This window comes from Trichosurus vulpecula, chromosome 3 (assembly GCF_011100635.1).
Source record: "Trichosurus vulpecula isolate mTriVul1 chromosome 3, mTriVul1.pri, whole genome shotgun sequence".
Taxonomy (NCBI): Eukaryota; Metazoa; Chordata; class Mammalia; order Diprotodontia; family Phalangeridae; genus Trichosurus; species Trichosurus vulpecula.
The window spans coordinates 153,639,982-153,647,999 of record NC_050575.1 but is presented as its reverse complement, the minus strand read 5'-3'; positions in this window follow the sequence as shown (position 1 = coordinate 153,647,999).

The window sequence follows — 8,018 nt, the reverse complement described above, 5'->3', positions numbered from 1 at the left end:
AGTCCTATAGAAAGAATGAGGGATGATGGATGGACAGTCCAAGTGTACCACTGTTATAGAACAGAAATATTAGAAGAACCAAAAGGCCAGGGCTGGTAGTGTACCCTCAGTTACCTCAACAATAAAACAAGAGGGTTGTACCAGGCCCCTTTTAACTCTCAGTTCTCTGACCTTCAGTCATTATGAGCTAGGCAGACCCCTGCCAGGATGCTGGCTGAGGGCTGAAAGTATGGCTCTGTAAAAATGAAGGCAGGACAGTTGTCAGCACCTGGGGGCAGTGGAGATGGTGGCAAGGGATTCATAGCATCAGAAAGGGTAAAGGACAGTAAGAAACTCTACTCCTAGGGAGGCTGAGGCTGTTGGATCACTTGAGTTCAGGAGTTCTGAGCTGCAGGAGGCCTAAACCCAATCAGATTTCCATATAAAATCTAGCATCAATATGGTGAGTCTCAGGGCACAGAACTTCTGAGCTGGTCAGTAAGTGGCTGCTGCACTTTCTGCCTGCATGAGATAAGGAGACCAATCTTGGAGGAAAAAAAAACAAAAACAGAAGACTGATGATCATCTTTACTTCCAACTCTGCTTCTAGAACATAAAATCAAAGATTTAGATCTGGAAGGGACTCTAAGAAGGATGGTGGAGTGAAAAGAAATTTGGATTTGAAGTTTAGGACCTTGAGTTTGAACCCCAGCTCTGCCTTCCACTTATGTGACTTTGGGCAAATCACATAACCTTTCTGGGCATAGGTTTCCTCAACTGTGAAATGAGAAGGTTGGAAGAGAAGATATTAAAAGACATGATCAGCTCTCAATTTATGATCTTGGTCCAAGCTCTTCATTACCCAGTGATAGTTTAATGACCCATTAACCGAGAATGGAAAGAGTAATTCTCTGACTTAGAGGATTTGGGTTCAAATCCTGACCTCTGTCATTTAGTACATGTGATATTGGGAAAATCAATGAACTCCTCTGGATCACAATTTTCTTATCAATAAAATGAAGGGCTTTGGGCTAGAAAACTTATAAGGTTTCTTGAAAATCTAAATCTATGATCCTCTGATCTTGCAAATCACCAGATATTTCTAACTAATCTATATATATTTGTATGTATCTAGTAACGATCTTCAGGCCCTTTAGGGTAAAATTCCTTCATATGGCCCCAATTTAGGGTATTAAGCCCTCAGTAGAGCTTCCTATAAAGATAACTTGCCATTAAAAATAAAAATTTATATACAGATACTTGCTCTCACAGAAGACATAAATCCAGTAACTTTTTTGATATGTGTACATTAACCAAAGTCTTGCTTTGCAGAATGTTCAGATCCTCTCAGCTGAGAGTTTCAATAAATGTGTTCCCTTATTACTTTATTTGGTCTTGTAGGCAGTAAATGTGCTCTCCTGTTACTTTATTTCCTATTAAATTTTAAATTGTTGCTTCTGCTATCTTTCTACCTCTCTTTCTCCCTTCAACCAAGACCCACTGATGCATTCTAAAGGTCAGTAGTTTCCATGACCTGTTAGGTGCTCCACCACCTCTGACTGCCAGGGTACTGGGATTTCTGAATTAGGCACACCAAATAAAATAGGAATGACTCAGAAGATGTTGCCATGTGTCCTCCAGGGACCAGGAATCTGCCCCAGAGCTTCAGTGTAGCCCCAGGAAAATGTAGACAAGCCCATGTGGCCTCAGCACACTCCAGACACCACTACCAGGACTCCAGCTCAGTACCAGATAAGCTGCCAGACCCCCTATAGCCTCCAGCTGCCAGCACTGGAGGCCCCAGCAGAAGCAGCTTGGATCAGTGCCCCCTGTCCTCCAGCTCAACTTTAAAAGCCAGGAAATAGGCAAACATCATGAACAAAAAGCAGAAACGGGCAATGACCAAAGATTTTTTCTATGGGGACAGGGAAGATCAAAATACAAATTCAGAGGACAACATTGTCAATATAGCTACAACCAAAACCTCAAAGGAGAATATAAATTGGTCTCAAGCCCAAAAAAAGCCTTTTTGGAAGAGCTCAAGAAGGATTTTAAAAGTCAAATAAGAGAGCAGAAGGAAAAATCAGGAAAAGAAAGAAGAGGTATGCAATAGTCAACAGCTTGGAAAAAGAAGGACAAAAATTGACTATAAAAAACAATTCCTTAAAAAATACAATTGGAAAAAGAGGACACTGAAGAAAACAACTGCTTAAAAAGCAGAATTGGACAAATGGAAAAAGAGGCACAAAAACTCACTGAAGAAAAGAACTGCTTAAAAAGTAAAATGGGAAAAGGAAGTACAAAAGCTAACTGAAGAAAACAACCTGTTAAAAATTAGAACAGGGCAAGTAGAAGCTAAAGATTCTCTGAGACAACGCGAATCGGTCAAACAAAATCAAAAGAATGAAAAAATGGAAGAAAATGTAAAATACCTCATCGGAAAAACAACTGACCTGAAAAATATATCTACTCTAGGAGAGATAATTTAAGAATTATTAGTCTACCTGAAAGCCATGATCAAAAAAAGCACCTGGATAGCATCTTTCATGAAATCATCAAGGAAAACTGCCTGGAGGTCTTAGAACCAGAGGGTAAAATAGTCAACAAAAGAATCCACAGAACCCCTCCTGAAAGAGATCCCAAAGTGAAAATGCCAAGGAATATTGTAGCCAAAGTCCAGAATTATCAGGTCAAGGAGGACATGCTAAAAGCAGTCAGAAAGACACAATGTAAATATCATGGAATCACAGTCAGGATTACAGAGCTTCAAGCTTCTACATTAAAAGATGGGAGGGTTTGGAATATGATAGTCCAGAAGGCAAAGGAGCTTGGATTACAACCAAGGATCAACTACCCAGCAAAACTGAACATGATCTTTCAAAAGAGGAGATGGGCATTCAGTGAAATATGGGACTTCTAAGCCTTCCTGATGAAAAGACCAGAGCTCAACACAAAATTTGATCTTCAAATACAGGACTCAAGAGAGGCATAGAAAGGTAAACAGGAAAAAAAAGATGTTGCCATGAGCCTAGCTAATATGGACCTATATTGCCAATGCAATACCCACAGCAGCTGCAATGATTATGCAGGCAAATTCCCAGGTTTGAATTGCAAGATATAATAGACTCTCTCCATGGAAGACAGAACCAAAACATTTATTCCAAGACTAGAAAGCCGAATTCATCATAGCAGCAAAGAAATCTATACACATTATCAATGCACAGGGCACTGCCAGCCCCATGCCAGCCCCATGCCTTCCCTCCGTCAGGGCCTTCCCACAGACAAACTCCCTTAAGCAAAATCACTCCCTCTCTCACTCAGGTTAGCTGCTTTGTGTTTCTCTGCTTGCCTCCTCTCTCTCCAAGATTCAACTCCCAGTCTCTCTCCCAGTTCTGACTCCTCCAACTTCCTGCTCCACCCCTTCCTGGTTCTGCAACCTCCTCCCACCATGGGCTCATGTGACTTAAGCTTACATGTGACTCAAGCAGGTCACATGGGCCTATTAATGGATGGGAAAGATCTTCCCATTTTCACTAACATAACAGGACCCTCTTATTCAATAAATTCCAATAGGACAACTCCCCTATTCAATAAACTTCGGTGGCTCCCTATTACTCCCAGGGTCGAATATAAACCCTCTACTTGACTTTCAAAACTTTCATAACCTGATCCCTTCCTAGATTTCCAGTCCTCTTACACCTTACTCCTCTCCTTGTACTCTATGATCTAGAGAAACTGGCCTCCTGGCTGTTAAACATGACCCACTATCTCCTAACACTGGGCATTTCCTGTTTGGAATGCTTTCCCTCCTTATACATTCTTGCAGGAGATTCCCTGGTTTCCTTCAAATTTCAGCTAAGGTCTTACCTTCTACAAGAAGTCTTTCCCCAACTTCCTTAATCTTAGTGCCCATCCTCTGAGATTACCCCCAATTTATCCTGCTTATATCTTGTTTTATATGGTTGTTTGAGTGTTGTGTGAATGTGAGTTCCTTAAGACCAAGGGGACTGTTCTTTATTATTCTTAGCACTTAGTACAGTGCCCAGGCACAAATAAGTTCTAGTTGACTGACTGTTACTGACCTTGTGGCACAGTGTCATCTCTGGCAAAGTTCTTTGGTACTCCCAGAGCCTATCACCTCCAGGACTTTCCAATTATGGCCCCTCTGCATGAGACTCTCTCAGAGTTACACAATGCCAGGTTATAGAAATGTAAACCCACTGGACAATTTGCCCAGGTAAAAGATGCCCTAGAGTTGCAGGACTCTGCCATGCAGCAGTCTAACATGGCTTTCTTGTCCTTCCTCCTGAGATTATAGCTAAACATCTACATGGTGCCGTGGCTACAATATTGGACCTAGTTAGGAAGACCTGAGTTCAAATCCTGTTTCACTCTTAAAAAGTGGGTGACCCACAAGTACTTTGGCTCTCTCACCCAGGATTTCTTCATCTGTAAAGTGGAGAGAATAGCACCCACCTATTTTACATGAGGGTCAAATGAGGTAACATATGTAAGTGCTTTGCAGGCCTTGAATAGCTATATAAATGCTTGCTGTTGTTATTATGACAATAAACTCTGCAATTTGAGCATACTGGCCTAGGCAGCTCAGCTGGTTTTGTTTTATGGTCTGAGTAGAGGCAGCCTCAGAGGTAGAGGGAGGCTGGTGCTCTAATCTGAGTCATTGGCAATAGCCCCTGCCTCCTTTTTTCAGAGATTATTGTTCTACTTTCCTAGTTGTGACACACAAATGATGAACTGGTCTAAGAAACCATAGATGGTTGCATTTTAAATGTTGTATAACATTCAGTTGAACAGAGCTTTTTCATTCTAGATATTTATAATGGCTATTTTCCCCCTTTAGACCTTTACACATATCTGCCAAACATAAAGACAATTTCTGAAATTTGAAAACTTCTTTTGAGAATCCTTAATGCTTAGCTAGGAAAATTCATTTTCTTTTGTGGATGGAACTTTAAAAAAATTGTCACTTTCTCATGACAAAATAAAATATACCTTTAATTGTGTCTTGAGGTAAGACATTTTCCAAAGGGGACAGATCTTCATTTTTAAAAATGAAAGTCAGTGCAAAAATGGAATCTGATACACAGAATCCTGCTTTTCAAGAAGATTTTCTCCTGAAAATGCATCTTTTATACTAAGTGGGTGACATCTATATTGCATGGTCTATATCTTCTAAATGGCATCTCTTCAAATCCAGCAGAAAGCTGTGGCCAAAGGGAGAGCACATCTATACTTTCCTCAAAGTAGAGGCTTAGGATTGTAGGCCTTAGAGCTAGAAGAAACTTTATGAATCATCTGGTTAAAACTTCTCATTTTACAGATGAGGAAACTGAGACCAAAGGAGATGAAGAGATTTTTATATGGTCATACCGCTTTTAAAGAGCAGGCTGGGAATTCATATCCAGATCCCCCAAATCTCCAGTGTTTTACTAATAATTAAAAATTAATTTCTTTAAAGTTTGTTATTATTGCATGGCACTTTCATCCAGATATAGAATGAAAATATGGGGACAAGGGGGTTGCACCAAGCCTGTCTGGTTATATTTGTTAAAATGCAGTGCCCATGTTCAATAGAATGTAAGTTCCTTGAGGGCAGAGAAGGTTACATTTTTGGCTTTGTCTATCTAGCACTGAGCACAATGCATATGCACAAATATTTATTGAATGAAAAAAGAGTGAATAATGACAAGTCAGTTCAATAAATCTTTATTAACCATGTGTACAAAAAAAAACATGCCAAGGACAGGAGATTCCGAGTTGAAATTGACAGTCTCTGTCCCTAAGGAGCTTACACTCTAATAGTGGGCAAGCGTATAAGCACATACGTAAACATTCTGCAAGATAGGCTGTTACAAAGGAAAAGGAGAGATCTATACAAAATGCTATGAGAAATGCCTTTCTACTGAGGAGGTTAGGGAAAACGTCGTGGAGGATACGGTGTCTGAGGTGGAATCTTGAAAGCAAAGAAAGACTTCAACAGGTCAAGATGAAGGAAGAATGTATTACAGACATGTGCAATGGTGTCTGTGATTACTTAGAGGCGGGAGAGAACAGAATAAGATTAGGAAATGTCTAAATAGTCCAGTTGGGTTAGAACATGGCATAAATAAAGAGAAAGAAGGAAATAAAGTGAGAATGGAAGCTTACAGACACATTGTCTCAATGGTAGAGAAGCAGCTGAATTTTTTTGAGCAGTGTAGTGACATGGATATTGTGACCTTATACTAGGAAGATTTTTTTTGGCAGCTGAGTAAAAGATAATTTGGAGAATAGAGAGACTGGAGACAAGACAGTATAAAAGCCACTATAAAATTTCAGGTGGGAGATAATGGGGTCTTCAATTAGAGGGAGTAGAGTAAAAGGAGAGGAAAATATGGGTTTGAGGTACACAACCAAGACAGAACTTGGCAACTGATTTGATGGGGCAAGAGGTGGTGGTTGATAAGAAAAAGAAAGAGTAAAAGGTAATTTGTACTTGATCATTGATATGACTGCTAAAATGTTTAAAGGGAATTTATGGGTTTAAAAGTAAGGATTTTTTTTGTTTCAATAATGTATGACAGCATGACCCATATTACCCTGAAATCTTTGATTAGAACTAGAAGGGAATTCAGGGATCGTTTAACCCAATTCTCTTTTTATAGATAAAGAAACTGAGGTTCTTAGAGTTTAGGTGACTCACCCAAAGATACAGAGGTACTGTGACAGCTGGGATTCAAATACACATTCTCTGACTCCCAACGCAATACTCCCAACAATACTCATTCTACCACCCCACAGCCTACCATACCAAATGACAGGATGTCAATGCTGCAAGGGTCCTTAGAGGTCATCTAGTCCAATCCCGTAATTGTGCAAAGGAAGAAACTGAGACCCAGAGAAGTAATTAGCCTAAGGTCATACCATGAATTAAGGACAGAAGTAGTATTAGAAATAGAATTCAGGTCTTCTGAACATCACTTTTTATACTTTTTTTCTACTAAATAGTATTCTAATGGGAGCCACATTTTAGCATGTGTGTATTAAGATGAGCAGCCAGATGTGTAAATACTTGTTTCCCAGGCTCAAGTATTATTTTAAATAACCAGAAATGGGCTTGAGCCAAGCATTTTATCCAGGCATTAAATTTAAAAATGGAGCCGAGAGACCTTAAAAATTTATGATTTCACAGATGCAGTGATTTTTTTCTCCCCCACTATCATAATCTCAGAACATAAAAAGTAAAAATATCCCCTTGTGGTTTGGCTCTCTTCTCTCTGAGTTTCAGTGACAGGATGCTTGTAGATTAGCTGCCTCGCAAAAGCCTACCACTGATTTGACATAGGGGTGTCTAACACCTCCCTGGTGACTGGCTTCAAGTCATTTGGCTTGGTCATTATTGGTGGGGGGAGTCTTTTTCTCTATAGCCAGGCTCTTTACCATTGGGGTGTCTGGCTGTGTTGTAATTCTGGCAGTGCTCCAACTTGAAAGAATATTTATCAACGTGCTTTACCACTTCCCCTGAGAAATCAAGCCAGACAAGTACCCTGAAAACCTGGGACAACAAGCCCCATAACTTATGGCAGAAGCATCTATGGCTCTTACATGGATTTTCCAGCTATTCTTCTCTTCTTTTCCTAATGATACACTCACTCCCAACTTTCTGTTTCCCTTCTTATCCAGCACCATCATCTTACCATTCCTGACAAAGGAAGTTTACATTCAAAAAGTAGATAGGTTCAGAAGGGAAAATATGATAGAGGGACAAGATCTTCAAATCATCACATTGGCACAATCCTAAAGGTAGAGAAATTGAACTGTGGCATCAGGAAAAAAGCTTCCATAGCCAATAGCCTTAAGGAGGGTAAAAGCCTCTCTCCTTTTCTGAGGCTCCTTATAGCCAGAATATAAAGGTAAAGAGATATTGATACCTTTGGTTTGGTGTTTATACCAGCCCATTTTACCAACTTAAAATGAGAAAGAGGCAAAGAGTCAGGTGAATTTCCAAGAAATGGGATAGTATGGCTATGGAGAGTCTA